The 15,448-nt window shown below is 43.5% G+C and overlaps 1 protein-coding gene across 3 annotated transcripts in view; it reads right to left on the minus strand.

Annotated features, from left to right (window-relative positions):
• SEMA4D (semaphorin 4D) overlaps positions 1-7,403 on the minus strand; it is a 91,690-nt gene extending 84,287 nt beyond the window's left edge. For 2 of the 3 annotated variants that reach the window (XM_065740659.1, XM_065740657.1), the window contains exon 1: positions 7,376-7,403. The gene's annotated coding sequence lies outside the window, so the exon portion shown is untranslated. Of the gene's footprint in view, positions 1-7,213; positions 7,247-7,375 lie in introns of those variants that run through there. The other variant, XM_065740658.1, reaches the window with a different exon arrangement.
• Between the last annotated feature and the right edge of the window lie 8,045 nt (positions 7,404-15,448).

Here is a 15,448-nt window from a genome sequence, read left to right on the forward strand (position 1 = left end):
AAGAGGGAGGTGCACCCAGCATACAAATGCCCTTCTGCACAACACACATGCTGTTAGTCAGCCTTCCTTCCTGCAGTCACAGCTAGCTCTCCCTTCTAGCACAAGGCTTTTGTGCATCACTACAATCACTGCACAACTTCAGAGACTGTAATTCATGATTGATCTCATGTCCCTTCTCTTTAGAACTCTATTTTATACAACACAGAAATAGGCATTTTCCTCAAACCCTCACCAGAGAGGCACATTTCCTTGCATAACAGACTTCAAGTACAACTTTGGTGCAAAACACAGTAACATAAATAAATAGCAACTAAATTGGTGATGTCAGCACAGCTACGATCAAAGTCAGTCTGCTATCTCCAGAACGTGGTGCTTGCCCTCAAAATGTCATCTTGGGGCCCAACAAATGGGGAAGGGGCAGCTGCACTCCAAATAAAACCTCTATACTCCAAGGAATATAAATAAAGAATATTGTTAAAACAAAAGTTTTAAGAATAGTTAGTTAAAAGCTTTACATTTGTAACATTTAAAAGGTTTTCCCCTCCTTTCTGTATCTTTAATCAAAGGTTATAAATGTTTAAATGATGGGATGGCTATCACCATGGAAACATGCAGTCCAGGCTCTCTCTGCGGGAACCTCAAAGCCTCATCACCACTGAGAGCTACATGATGGTGGGGTCACGTTAACACCTCTGGCTCCCAGAGCCCATTTGTTGCACGGAAATTAGCGCAGCTGACTAGCTTCACCTCCTGCAGGCAAACATTAACTGCTCCTGCCGACCCAGCTTCCTGCTGCGTTCACCCCTTCCCACACCAGCACCACTGCTTCTGAGCAGCACAGGGATCCCCAGCAAGTACAGCGCTCCCTGCAAACCCCAGCCTGTCGGACACCTCACCTGGTCAAAAGTACTGATCCATAATGAACTAAGAAAACGTTTCTAAAGCTACTGAAATACAGCACATTTGAGTCCTGTTATAGATGAAGAAGACATTGCTATTTAAAAAAACAAAGGCAGACATGCGGTGACAGGAACTGAACTCATATAAAAGCCAACAATTAAATTAAAGAACAGAAGACAGGCTCTGAATAATGGTTATTGTTTTCCCCTGGTGACTGTCAGTACTAAAGCAGGAAAGAAAAGTTCTTAAAAACCTCTGTGGAATTCCTGATTATCAGCATGTATCATTAGATGCACAATCAATTCATGCACATGGGAGGCTGACCTCAGGGCAGACGCAAGCAGATACGTAAAAAAAAAAAAAAAAAAAATCAACCATTTGAGAATATTTACATACCAGTACCTACACACTGCAAGGAAACACTAATTGAAGCTTTAAATATAAATATTTCATTCACATACTGTGAAGTATATAAGTCAGAGATTTATTTCATACAGCCTCTGCCAGTGAGATGGTAAATTCCTCAGACACATGAAATATGTGAGAATCAAAATACACTGTCACTCCTCTTAAGTGTTTGATAAAAGAATATTTCTGTAGCATCTACCCCTGGTTGAAAATATCTAGCCAAGTATCTTAAACAGCTAATATGCTGTAAGTGTATCCATATGGATAGGGTTTTCTTCATTACTGTTTAATTCTTTTGGGAGATAAAATTGCACAGAGGAAAGCTCTTAAGCCTATGAAACGTCCTGTCTTACATATTTATCAGAATCCCTCAAAATAAATTCCTGTGCAAAGGAAGCGAAATGAAAAGGCTCGCTTACCTAGCTGATAATCAGGACAACCTTTGAAAGCAGTTTATCAATTCCAGTGACACATAAAGTAAAACTGCAGTCAGACTCAACTGAAGAGTGAATTTATTTTAATAGGAGTAAGCATCTGGACTTGTAGGAGCAGATTTATAACAACGCTAATAATTTCAAAAGGAGAAAGACGAGCATTCTCTATCACCTAAGTAAGAATAGATTTTAAAAGGAAAAACCAAATAATTCTTACTCCTGATGAAAGGACAGATACTTTTCAGTGAATGGTGGTTTTTGTTTGTTTTTTTGTTTTGTTTTGTTGGGGTTTTTTTTGAAACCACTTTTATCAACAGTGTTAATTTTCTTTACACTCGCAGCTGTGATGGACTGCTCATTTTCTGACAGATGGATCCTTCAGGTAGGGTAGATCTGAAGAACAAATATGCAGGGTGAAACACGTGTGCATACATCCGCATCTTTAGCAAATCCTTCATAATCACACAACTGCTGACTTGAAATCAGATGCATAATATTTTGCCTCAGTTATTTTATGCCTCTTATTTTTGTTAGAAAGAAAAACAAACAGAAGTGTGAAAGCAAAGGGATCCCAACCATCCCAGCATCATTCCAGCAACTTCCATATCCACAACAACACACCAGACCGTCTTTGAGCCACCATCCCAGCATTGTTACAGCTGTGTTTCTGGGAAGCCAGAATGGCTACAGCCACACAGACCCCATGCAGGGTGGGAGCCACCCACAGCTAACTGCTGCCAGCAGCAGACCCCTCCAGCGTTAGATGCTCTGCAGACAATCCTTGCTGCACCCGAAATTAAATACAGACTTACAGACAGAAACGCCTCACCACGTGGCAACAATTACAGAGGCTACTACGGAAATCCAAGCTGCGGCTTACAGAGAAGCACAGTAAATGCATTACTAGATCAAGCTGGAAAAAAGCTCAGTGTCCAAAGGCATGCCTGCACTCCCATCCCTCTTCCAGCCATATCACCCACACATGGAGAGGGAACCTCCCTTGCCACAATCCATATCCTCCCGGCATCCAGGTGAGCATGCCCAGGGGGAGGCCAGAAACCTCATCTGGCCTCATCACGTGCTTTGCTTGTGAGAAACAGCCCCAGTCGTTCAGACGTGATCCAGTATGTAGCTTCTGAGCTGCATACAAGCATCTACAGATGAGGTAAGGATATGGAAGGCTATCTTAAAAATACAGTACTGATATGTGTTCTCATCATTACAGATTAAGTAATCAGAGGTCCCAACAACTGTGCTGCCTGCGTGCAGTCCTGGCACAGCAGGTTTGTTCTTCCCATTACTATGAGTTATAACAACACACTGGACAGAAATAAGTCCACAAACCCCTGAGCCCTCAAGCAGATCTGCAATAGGATAAAACAATTTCAAGCTCTGCAAGAAACAGCCAGCTCCTCCTAAAGCACTTCCAACTTGGGAGCTTTTCTTCTACAAACCTAAGCAAAGCCAAGCACAGCCTGAGGACCTGGTTCAAACCAAAGTCATAGGACGCTTGTTTATAAAGTGTGTATGTTTATTCTCCCACAAACCCTTTAAATTTGAAAGTAGAGAAATCAAACATGAATACACCCCATACTGTTCTTCCAGTAACAGACAACTATAACACATTATCTCTTCCAGTGCAAACGAGAACAAAGGCATTCTTTAAAAAAGTTACCCTCCACTTTTCAGTGCATTCCTTTGTATAGACAATGACAAAGTTCATAGAGCATCATTTGTTTACAAAAAAATAAATTAATCAAGCACAACTAAGCACACACATATATATAAAGCAATCATTTGGGGCAAGAATAATGCTTGCTTTATATCAAGGGAAGGAAGGACTCAAAAGAACTGCAGCTAAAGCCTGCCCCTGAAAACCACTCCCATACAAAGCAGGAACTCTAATCATGTTTCATGCTCTCTCATCCCACCCTGCTAACCATGCAGTGAGCAGTGGCACCGGGACAGGCAGGCCTCATCTCATCCCATAGGCTCACCACAGCCTCAGCACAGAACATGGGGTTTGCCAAGGCTCTGTTCTCCTGCTCACAGTTTGCTAATCCCACATATTTCCCAGTCACTTCCATTAATGTATTCCACCAATAAGGCATCTGCTAGGCAAGCACAGCAGTGTGTAGGGGTACACCGATGGTGAGCCATCACCTTGCTTCCCACCAACCCACAACACAAAACAGGGCTGAGAGCAGAACACAGCCCACCTGTCCTTGCTGAGAGGCCACACTGGTTCTGCAACACAGCATTCAATCCGCTTTGGCCTCCCTCATATACAGGCTAATACTAATTTTTTAAGAGGATCAATGCAGAAAATGCCTACTGGATAATGAGTTCAGTGCTCTACATGAAAAGAATGAAAAGGAAATGTGGAAGAGGAGGCAGACAGCAAGATGCAATTATTTCTGTACCATTAACAAACTTGAGCAAAACTCAATACATGAGCCACAATTATCTTCACTTATTGTCCTCAGAAAAGTTCATGGCATCCTCACAGCTACAGTTCAAGTTTCTGTTAATTTGCCACCTGTTTTGTTTCCCCTTATGTACTGTAAGAACACATTCCTGCAGTAAAGCCTGCTGTTTTGTGCTTTAACACGCTTACTGTGAGTAACCTCAGAACCACAGTGCTGCCAACAGCAGGCATGCCCCTCACAGGAAAAAACAAAAACAAACAAAAAATTAAAACCAACCCCAAACCAACACATTCTCCTACCATCCCCCTCATTAACAACAACAACAAAAAAGTTCTAACAGGATCAAAAACAACTTTCTGCTTACACATTCGTACCATTTCCATAAGTCTGCTCTCACTCCCAGCTCTGCTTGCTGCACTTTATAGGGCAGGACAGCCCAGAGTGCCTTGCCAACAGGACAGCCTGCTCTCTGTATGGAAGCTACAGCAGCATCCAGAGGCCTCACAAGGCTCCAAGAATGCTGATGCAAACTGGCAGCTCTTCATCTATCCCATCCCTGAGCACCGGACCTAACGAGACCAGCAGGACTTTCCCACACTTCTTGGTGAACATCCATCCACCTGCCTGCCTAGACACACTTGATTGTCATCAGAGAAACAGACAGGAGAAAGAAGAGAGGCAGAGCTCCAGAGAGAGATAACCAGGTACAGCAGCCAGAGGTATCGTCAGCTCCACATGTATCTCCAGACACCCAAATGGATGAGCATATTCCCTTTCATTGACTGAGGGCAATGCACAGCATCAGGCACAACAAAGAGCAACCTCAAAGCATGCAAAAGCACTACATCAAGAAGGATCTCAACTCCGTAATTCCCAGCAAAGGAATTTACATGTATGTGCTAAAATAAGGGCCCTTAAAGGATACATCAGGAAGGCTTATGATCTGCACTACTTCTTTCTGTTGTCACCTTTTAGGCTCTGTCACCACATGCTACCCAACTTACACTCCCATGTTTCATGCATTTTCCGAAAAGTAAGCCACCATGAAAAAAACTCCTTCACAGTTGTGTCTTTAATTAAACCTTAGAGAGGCATAGTAGTTAGCATCCATGCATAAATAACACTTCCCTGGTCACATGCCTTTTTAACTCATTTAAACCACTGAATAATTTGAATTTTTACAAGATCCAACATTTGGAAGCATCAAAGGCTTACAAGAGGTGTTACTAAACCTTGGCAATTATATCTTTCCTTACCACTACATGTTTCAAGCTATCTTTGCATAGCAAAACCTAGGAAAATGCTTCTCATCCCTGAACACTAATGGGAAATGTTTTATTTTACTTTCATAGTAACTACCTGTGAAGAGCCCAGTTCTGGAAGACACCCTCAGAAAAGAGCAAAGCACCACCATCTACCCTTGCAAAATAGATGGCAGTGACTGAATCCAAGGATAGGGATTAACTCTGGCACATCTGAGATAGACCCACTCCAACTGCAACTCCAAAAGCACCCACAGCCACAATGGACAGCCAGGTGACCTGGCTGCATAGCCACAGAGCTCCCATGGAGCCAACATGCTGTAACTCATGTACCCAGGAGGCAGCCATAACAAAGTAGAGGGCACGAGATTCCCCTCTCATCCTCATGGGACCTATATGTGATATAAGGCCATAATGTTTTGGCATCATAGTTGCAGCCATGCAGTCTTATTGACAGAAGGTTTAAGACTACAGTAGCTGTTTACACCAGAGGGAGGAGAGGGCACTGAATCGTAACACCAGCAGAGAGGTGCAGCACAGCACATGAAAGGCCATCTCCAAGCACACCAGTACCTACACTGTCCAGAAGAGCTATGAGTCAGTTTCCCAGCCTTGAAACAAACCCATCCTCAACAAACACTGAAATCAAATGCTTCATTCACTGTGGAAGAAGCAGTCACACTCCCTACCAGCTTAAAGCCTTCTGTTTCATTTTCAAGGAAAAAAAAAAAAACAGCATCAGCCTGATTTCAATGGGGCCGAGGGCACAGTGCATTCACCACCTCCCTGAGTGCTCCCTCGGAGCAGTGGCACAGGCTGCCCAGGGGGATTGTGGAGCCTCCTTCTCTGGAGATATTCAAGACGCGCCTGGACACCTACCTGTGCAACCTGGTGTAGGGAACCTGCTTTGGCAGGGGTTTGGACTCGATGATCTCTTGAGGTCCCTTCCAACCCCTACGATTCAGTGATTCTGTGTAATTCTGAGGGCTGCCTCCCCAAGGCCAGTGCACACCAGCAGGAACCTGCTGCCTCACTCTGTCAGCAGAACCTCTCGAACCACCACACCTGGGCTGCCCAAAAAATGCCTCTGGACACAACGGACCCGACTGCTACACTGGCCTGCAGAGCCCACCAGAAATGCTTGGGTGCAAGAGCTCAGAGGTGGCAACCTAGCTAAAGCATTTGGCAGTAACAAAAACAGGACATAATGGGAAGGCAGGAACATCATTCTGCCTTAGCTCAGAAGCACACACAGGAAAACCCTGCAAGCCACAGGGTGGTCGCCAAGCTCCGGCTCTTGTGGCAGCTATCACACAGCCAAGCGCCTTCATCCACTCCAGAACACATCCCGCCCAAAAGCCCATAGCCTTACAGATTCCACTTACAACCAGCACCAGACGAGCCTCGATAGGCAAGACCGAAAGCTCCCGCGCACTCAGCACCTCGGTTCAATCCCGATTTAAACCCTGCTGACAGCTGAGGACTGGAGCAACACGTTCCCGCGGCCAGCACGCTCATAGGAAGGACGGTTCCCCAGATTCGCAGGCCCAGCCGCCGTGCCGGCACGCGGGGCGGCCCCGCCACCGGCCGCGCCCCGACCCCCAGCTCCCGGCCCCATCGCAGCAGCAGGTGCAGCGCCCGCCTGCAGGCCCACAAGGGGGGCAGACGCCCACGGCCTGTGACCGCTGCCAACCTTCCAGCACCGACACGGTACCGGCCGCGCCCGCCTGCACGCGTCCCGGGCACGCGACGTCTCCGCCCGCCAGGCCGAGACACCCACCTTGGCGGCGCGGGGCCGCGGGGAGAAGAGAAGCGAAGCGAGGCGCCTCGAGGCGACGCGAGGCGCGGCCCGGCGGTGACGCGGCCGCTCCGCTCCGGCCGTTGCCTGCAACGTCTGCCCCCAGCTCCCCGCGCCCGCCGCCGAGCACAACCGCGCTCCTACCTGCACTGCACGGGCGCCTCGCCCAACCCCCGCCCGCCTCGGCCAACCCCCTAGGAGCCCTCCTCCCGCGCCGGGTGGGGACGGGGCGGGACGGAGGTGGGAGGAGGGACGGCACTGCGCGGCGTGCGATAAAGTTGGGGTCGGCTCTCACTATGGCGGCTGTGCGTGTGGTTGAGAAATACCATCAAAGCGGTGTTAGTCAGGAAATGGAGCCTCTTAGAAGTGTAGAGCTGTGATGGTGACCTCAGGGAAAGAAAGTTTACATGCACGGTGAGACCTGGCTGCTGAAATGTTTTAACAGAGCAACGATGGCTGCGTGCAGTGCACAAAGAAACGCTTTCTCTCACTGTCTCGCTGCCTTCCCCAGGTGGTGGTGTGGCTTGGACTCCGGGCTGCTGTCACGCCAACACGCAGCACGGCTGCACTGAATAGTGGCCTAGCAACAGGGGCGAGTGTCCACCCTCAGGCCTAGGCATCAGGAGATGAGGGGCTGCAGGGAGCCCTGGGGCAGCCTGGCAGGGGGAGGCCAGAAATGGGTGCCCTTGGGGCAGGGGGACCACAGGCCATGTATCTCCCATCTGTTGGAACTTGGAAAGGGATTGCAGAACTGGTCTGGAAAATCCTCTGTGTTAAGTACCGTGGCAAGGTAAAAAAAAAAAAAATTCCTCACCACGTATTAGATTTTATTTGGGGAATTTGCTGTGATTTATGCTAGCACAAGAGTAAGCTGTGTCTTGTCTGTGCTGGCTGCAGGTATTAATACAGCAGTGAAACCTCCCTGGAGTACGTAAGGCTAAGCAACTCCTGAGGGATATAGCTATGATATGATATTCCAGAGGAAGTTTCTTCTTTTGCACTGTACAAATTCCAGGCAGTTCTCAGAATAGATGAGGAAAATCACGGGTGTTTGCCAGGCATTCCCAGGCAGCTTATGGTCTGTACGAGCTTCCCAAGGCCTAGAGCAGCACTGAGGAGCTGGAGTGAAGGCCAGCACCCAGGCAAAAAGCCCATTCTTTCTGCTGTGCATACCTAAGCTAGATCCCACCACCTTTACAAGTCATAATGTTTGCTATATAGCATAGTTATCAGTTGTCAGTCTCCAGTCTCAATGAACTTACAGAGTGTTTTGATATGTGTCTTAGATCTAAGGGGTCCAAGGAAAACAAGAATTGGTGTCTGGACTTTGTGCAAATACTAATATCTCAGTAGGGTTCAGGGTCTCCTTTCAAATCAGTTGTGTTACTTACAACATTAAGACATAGAAAATGCTTTAACAGAGCAGTTAGGAGTGCAAAACAGGTTAACAGAAATGGCACCACTGAAAATTCCCATCAGTTCCTATTACAAGTAACATTTCTCACCGTTTTTAAAAACAAATGTCCCCCCAGTTGTGCTGCATTCAGTCTGGGAGATTTTTCAGAGGTCTGTAACATCAGTCTGGTGCATGTGAACCAGTGGAGAAGGGCTAAAGTCACTGATCCTCATAGTTATTATAACTGGATTTGTTTTGCTAAAAATGATCATCTTCCTTCAGATAATACATGCTGCTGCATTGAGATCATGTGACAAGTTAACTAGTAAGAGATGTCCACAGCAACTCTATAATTGGCATCCCAAATATATGCATGAAACGTAACTCTTAAAAGCTTCATAATAAGCATAATAATCTTCAAAAGTACGTATAATATATGCAGTGAAATAATAATATGTAACAAGTGTCTCAGTCACAGTATACCTCATTCTGATATCATGTTCAAGGGTACATGCACAGGGGCATTTGAAACCTAGGTAAACTGTATCAAATCTACGCTGGGGAAACAAACAAACAAACAAACAAACAAAACACAACAATTAAGTAAGGAAAAGTTAAAGAAAGCTTTAGCAACAGACTGTTGTTAAGGTCCTTAATTAACCTCAGGAAGAAACAAGCTGCAGAGCAGGAGAAGGGCAGAGTATGAAGGCAGAATGGAGCTGGTGGGGAAGCTGGGTCTGAAGCCATGATGGAGAAGTGTATGAATGAGTGAGTGAACGAACAGGAGGTATGTATTCAGTCAGTCAGGGCAGAGACAGAGAGGTTTGCAGATCAGTATATGACGCAGTGAATAGGTCAGCAGCAGAGTGTGCAAAGGAATGAATGAATAAGAGAATAAAAGAATAAATAGTTGGCTTGAATGAGTGTGTATATGTGAACAATTTTCAGCAAAGTTCAGCCATACTGTTTTATGGCTAGGTAGCCATGATGTTGTGGTTTTTCAGATGATTTGTCATTGGTGTCAATCAATGCTAGGGGAAAATAAGATGTATTCCTAAAAAGAAAAACATACAAAAGAAGTTTTCAAGTAATAATCTTGGGAAAATAGTTTGATGAAAGTATTGATTTTAAACATGTTTTATAGTAATGACAATAAAAGCAATTTTGGAAACCCTGTACATGGGCATACAAAAGGCACTCAGAAGCACACAGTGTCCAGTACATTCACACTGCTTAATGCTAACATTTTTAACCTAATGACGATACAGGCCTAAAACTATTTGCAGAATCGAATAATGTCATTCACTCTTTGTCATAGCTAGAAGGATGATACACAAGAACTTGAAGTGACTTATGCAAGATTATAGAGTCAGTCAATGAAGAACCATAGGCAGATAAAACCTTGACCTTTTACTTCTGTATCTTTCCCATCAGGCAGTGAAAATGCACTGCCATTCACATTTGCAATTACAGAGGCAATGAAACTAAATTGTAATAGTCAAGGGGCATTATCTCCTGACACTGAGGGTTTTGTGTTTTGTTTTGTTTTGTTTTGTTTTGTCTAAACACTCCCTATGTCATTATGGATAAACACAGCAATTATGTAGAGGATACACTCCAAGGTTTAAAAACTGTCTCTGTATTTACCTTGTGTCTTCTTGTATGTCTAAGACTGAAGCAGCGGGTGGGAATGTAGGTGCTGCACAGGCATCTGCATTTAGATTGTGTGCTGCAGAGGAAGTGCGTGACTGGACTGCATGGGTGAGGAGGGTGTCTTTGTCCTCTTTTCATGAGTATAGTGGCCAAGAATACCAACCACAGGGAATAATTTCTTTTTCTAATCTCTTTACTTTGTAATCTTCAATTACAGATTTGGTGGAGTTATACTGTCAGTGTCCAGCCAAAGGGCAGTCTCCATGAAGTCTCCCTGCAAAGCCTGAAAATAAGTTTGCTAAAAGGTTGGAAGACAGACTGATTTTAGCAAAGGACTGCAATGATGATAGGATATCCCTCATTCTGATTCTGTGTAATTTACATTGAGCTCTCACTAGCAAAACGGATTACTGACATGTTTTGCTCGCAGACAAAACAGCAGCAGCTAAAACAAATATTTTAAACGCTAATAGTTTTCATGTACCAGTGTTCAAACTTTGAACCTTTAATTCTTAAGCAGCCAGTTCAGCCAGGTTACAAGGAGGGTTACAAAAGGAAGAATCTCACCCCTCAAGTTATCTTCTTGTAGCAAACTGGCATGGAAAGAACCAGGATCAACATGAGTGGTCAATGTGAGTGATAAATGAATGAGAATGGCACTCAGATAAATGAATAAAAGGCACTTTATCCTCTGTACATAGTGAGAAAAGTGCAAGGACTAGCAAGAGAGGCATGATGTGTTTATGAATGAGAAAAACAATATAGAAGGTGTTAGCAGTGCCTATCTCAAGTGACAAGGCCAAAGAGATAACATTAAGAATGTACAGGAAAAATAATGAAGGGAGTTAAACTCAATATATTGTTTGTCTTCTCTTTTGAAAATGTGATTATGTTCCAAAAAGACAATAGTTAATGACATTTTCAAAGTGAGGTCATCACCAATCACAGGAATTATGTTCCATTATATGTTTTTCACACAAGTCAAAATCAAACTATGGATGTGGGTTAACTGTGCTAGTCATGAAGAAGTATGATTCCAGAGAGATAACAAAAGCACTTTATTGTTAACACATGAAATGCAAATATAAGGTATGACAGTAGTGGATCAAGATACTTAGATTTTACACTAAGTTTTCAGTGTTCACACACGAAACCCATATATTTATTGCCTGCATTATTAATAATTCTTTATGTTTTGTTTATGTTCTCCAGAAACATTTTTTAAACTAATAACTTCTTATCACAGTTCATAGAAAAAAATTAAGAAATTGAGTTATCAGGGATTTGCCCGGTAGTTAACTAGAACATAAAAGTTACTACCACAGACCTGCCATCTCTATTGTGTGATGAGCAAAGAGTTTGCCAAAACCTGCAAAATGGTAGTCAGGAATGGAAATATACCATGAGTGAAATGTGAAAGCAAACTCCTGCTCTCTTTTTCCATGCCCTCTTCATTTCCTCAGTGCTAGCATCCCCTGCCCTTCTCACTCTGAGAGAATGCAAGAACCTGATGTGATTTGTTGCCTAATCTAAGGTGCTGTAATAACCACCCCTTTGCTATGCTAAACCTTCCCAGCATAATATTGCAGGAACATTTATTTCCCACCTTATAGTAAGGTTTTGCTTTCCACCAGTTGCTTCTATTAGATTTCTGCTACTTCATATGGAGAACAATGGCAAAGGATCCAGTTGCCTCGTTATTATACATTAAATAAAAGGACACAGATTTCAGGGATGGATGGGAATTTCTAAGGTGGTATGTGTAATTTGCAACTAACAGAAAACTCTTGGGAACACAGCTTTATTCCAGAAAAGGAAGAAAAATAATAATAATAAAAATAAATAAAATAATAAAAAAGGCAAATAAAGGATGGGATAGAAGGGAGCAAGGATAGTCTTTGACAAGAGACTTATAAAGCCATAAAGGAATCACTTTAGGATGCAGAAGATGGGATGATTTTTTAGCTTCTATGCCGTGCATCACAGCCTGAGTGAGTAGAACTGCAGCATGTCCAATTTTTTATCTGTAACTCTCTGTCCTGTCCCTGCAAAAGAAACAAGTGCAAAAGCTTTTAGTTACTGCATTTCACTCACACGGAGCAATCTGGCCAGTACAAAAGAAGTGTATCGTAGGTGTCCAAAACATCCTTCCTTAGAAGAGGAAGAAGAACTATCAGAAGTTTAATTGTAGAGCAAATTGAGAATTTTTTTATGTGCGTGAAAATTTGCCATTGGTCAACATCAAAACTCTTTGCAAGGAGACGGTTTCAGTTATTGTAATTAATTATTTATTTTGTTCTTAGGCCTATCAAGGGATCCTTAGCCAACAGCTTTTATGCTGAAGGACTTCCTATTTTGAAACTGTATTATTTTGTTGGTTAACACTAAAAAAATAAAAAATAAAAAAAAGAGCAAATAGAAATCCTGAAATGTAAAACAATTTGATAAGCCATTTATGAAGAAACAGTGTCTATATCACTTTTTGGCTTTGAGTTTAAAATCCTAGACACTTTTCTAGGACAAAGGAGAGCCCACAGTCCTTCATAGCCTCCAGGTACCTGGAACAAGCCAAACAGCTAAGGTCTGCTTGTCCCTGATGTTCACACTGCCAGTTCCATGGCGGTGTGGCATAACTGGGGGCAGATGGCATTAGAGTCACAGGGTACAGTCACTCAACAAGCTGCCATCTGTCAGCTGGGCCATGAGAGCTAACTGTCTGTGCTTCAGCTGGCACTGTTTTTCACCCCTCACTCCTCATTCCTGCAGTGGTTCATACAAGTGGATGCCAGCCACTCAGATGGATCTCTCCTTCTGGTGTGGCCAGTGAGCTGCACCTTCTGGCAGGTTTGCCAAAATGGAAGAGCTGTCCTAAGTCCTATTGCTCAAGCATGCATCTGGTTTGGAGTTTGTTCTAATGCTGATAGAATTCGCTGCATCTGGCTCAATGATCAGGAGTGGTAGTGTCATAACATTTACTCTTCTTTTTTTTTAATTTGTCTATTGATTTAAATTTCTATTATTTTAACAGAGATAAGAAAAAGGCTGAGAAAAATGTCAACAAAAGAATAATTGTGGACATTATAAGCTGATAATTGCCACTGTTTTGTCATTAGGAATGAAAGTAAGTAGGGGAAAAACAGTTCAATAGAAAAACAGTTCAGCTTATCTATAAATAAAATAAAAATAAAAATAAAAATAAAAATAAAAATAAAAAAAAATTAAAAAAATAAAAATGAGGTAGAGTAAAAAGGGTCAGATAAAAATCTTAGAAAAATGAAGTAACTCAGTTAGGTCTGCTATTTAAATGCTTCTCATATATAGTATATGATTTTGCACTGATATGTGAAGAAAGTTAAAGAATATTCTTTAATTAGGAGCAATTAAAAATAGCTCCCTGACTTTCTAGGGTTTTGAAGCTCTTTTCAAGAGAAAAAGACAACTCTGTTGTCTCTGGTTATTATGTATCTTCAGTGTCCAGACAGGCCTGGATTTTCTGCCTCTGCCATTGCACAACATGCCTAGAGGCAGATGTTTTAGAGGAGCATCGTGGAGGTATGTTGTTACTGTGTATTCAACCTTTCTATACTGTGCACATTTGTTTATTGGAGAAGGGATATGCGGTCCTATTGGAAAGGATAAGAAAATAACATTTACTATTACTCTTCTCAACCACTTTTCCTGGGATTCTGCACCTGAACAAATAGCTTAATCAAAGCCACTCTGAATGGATTTCAGCAATCACTATCACACCTTTTCCCGGCAGCCACTGATGCTCTTCTCTCCAACCTGCCTGCTTTTGCTGGTTTTTACTGGTTGCTTAGACATCCTTGTACATCCAGCAGGCAGGCATTTCTGATGGTCTGCTGAAATTGTGTAGCATGGCACAACTGAAACAGCCAACAGCATCCAGAGAGCAGATAGTGATTTTCTCAGAGGCAAAGAGCAAACAAGCCACATGCAGACACATGAAGGTGCTGGCTACCTTTTCAAGATTTTCACAGATGTTCAGCAATCTCCCAAATCCTAGCACTCAAGTGGACAGCATGGAGCTGCAACAGGGGAGGTTACGGTTGGGTATCAGGAAAAGATTCTTCACCAGAGAGTGGCTGAACAGGCTTCCCAGGGCAGTGATCATGGCACTGAGTTTGCTGGGGTTCTAGAGGCATCCAGACAATGCTGTCAGTCATGTGATCTGATTTTTTTGTGGTCATTTGCGGAACCAGAGGTTGGACTCAATGGTTCTTCTGGGATATCCTGGGCTATTCCATGATTTTATGATTCTAATGTACCTCAGGAAAAAGATTCTGGTGATAAAAGTGGTAAGGATGAGAAGCAATATTATCTCCAACTTGGACTGGTGACAAAATAATCAGTGGTACCATGTTTTTGTTGAAGATTCATGTGATGTGGTTATTGAACAGGTGGGAATAACGGGATAACCAACAGCTGTCCCAGGGGATTTTAACCCTTGTAATTCCAGTTGGAGAGCATTATTTTTCATGCGTCCTTATGGAGTCTTGGGCAGTTAATTTGTTTTCAGTGAAACGGACAAGGCAAGCAGTAGCAACATTATGCTGGTAATAGTATTTGCCAGTCTCCTTATCATGGAAGGACCTCCCTTTCTGTAGTCTTTGCATGGCAGCCTAGCCAGCAGTTTTGTCAAGATGGCCTCACCTACCTCCAGCTCTCTGAGCACTGACCATGTCTGCATTCAGAGAGTTGGTGCAGGACTGCATGCCCTTGCTACATCATCTGGGCAGACCCTGCTCTGTCACCCAAGGGTGCGTTACAAGGCTGGCCATGTCCTCCCAGGCAAAAGTTATGGGTGCAAAGGAGAGCCCATCCCTCTGGAGAAACCTCTTCTTCTCAGAGAATCATAGAATCCTAAGAGTTGGAAGGGACCTCTGGAGGCTATCTAGCCCAATCCCCCTGCAATGAACAGGGACACCACAACACCACATCTAGATCAGGTTGTCCAGGCCTTATCCAGCCTTGCCTTGGAAGTCTTCAAAGACAGGACATCAATCACATCACTGGGTAACCTAGGCACCTCACAACTCTCACTGTAAAATACTTTTTCCTTATATCTAACTCTAGTCTACCCTCTTCAAGTTTGAAACCATTTCCTCCTGTTCTACCTCTAGAGATCTGCGAAAGAGTCTGTTCCC

The sequence above is a fragment of the Cyrtonyx montezumae genome, unplaced genomic scaffold (genome assembly GCF_038088225.1).
Source record: "Cyrtonyx montezumae isolate F1298 unplaced genomic scaffold, pur_monq_1.0 scaffold_29, whole genome shotgun sequence".
Lineage (NCBI taxonomy): Eukaryota > Metazoa > Chordata > Aves > Galliformes > Odontophoridae > Cyrtonyx > Cyrtonyx montezumae.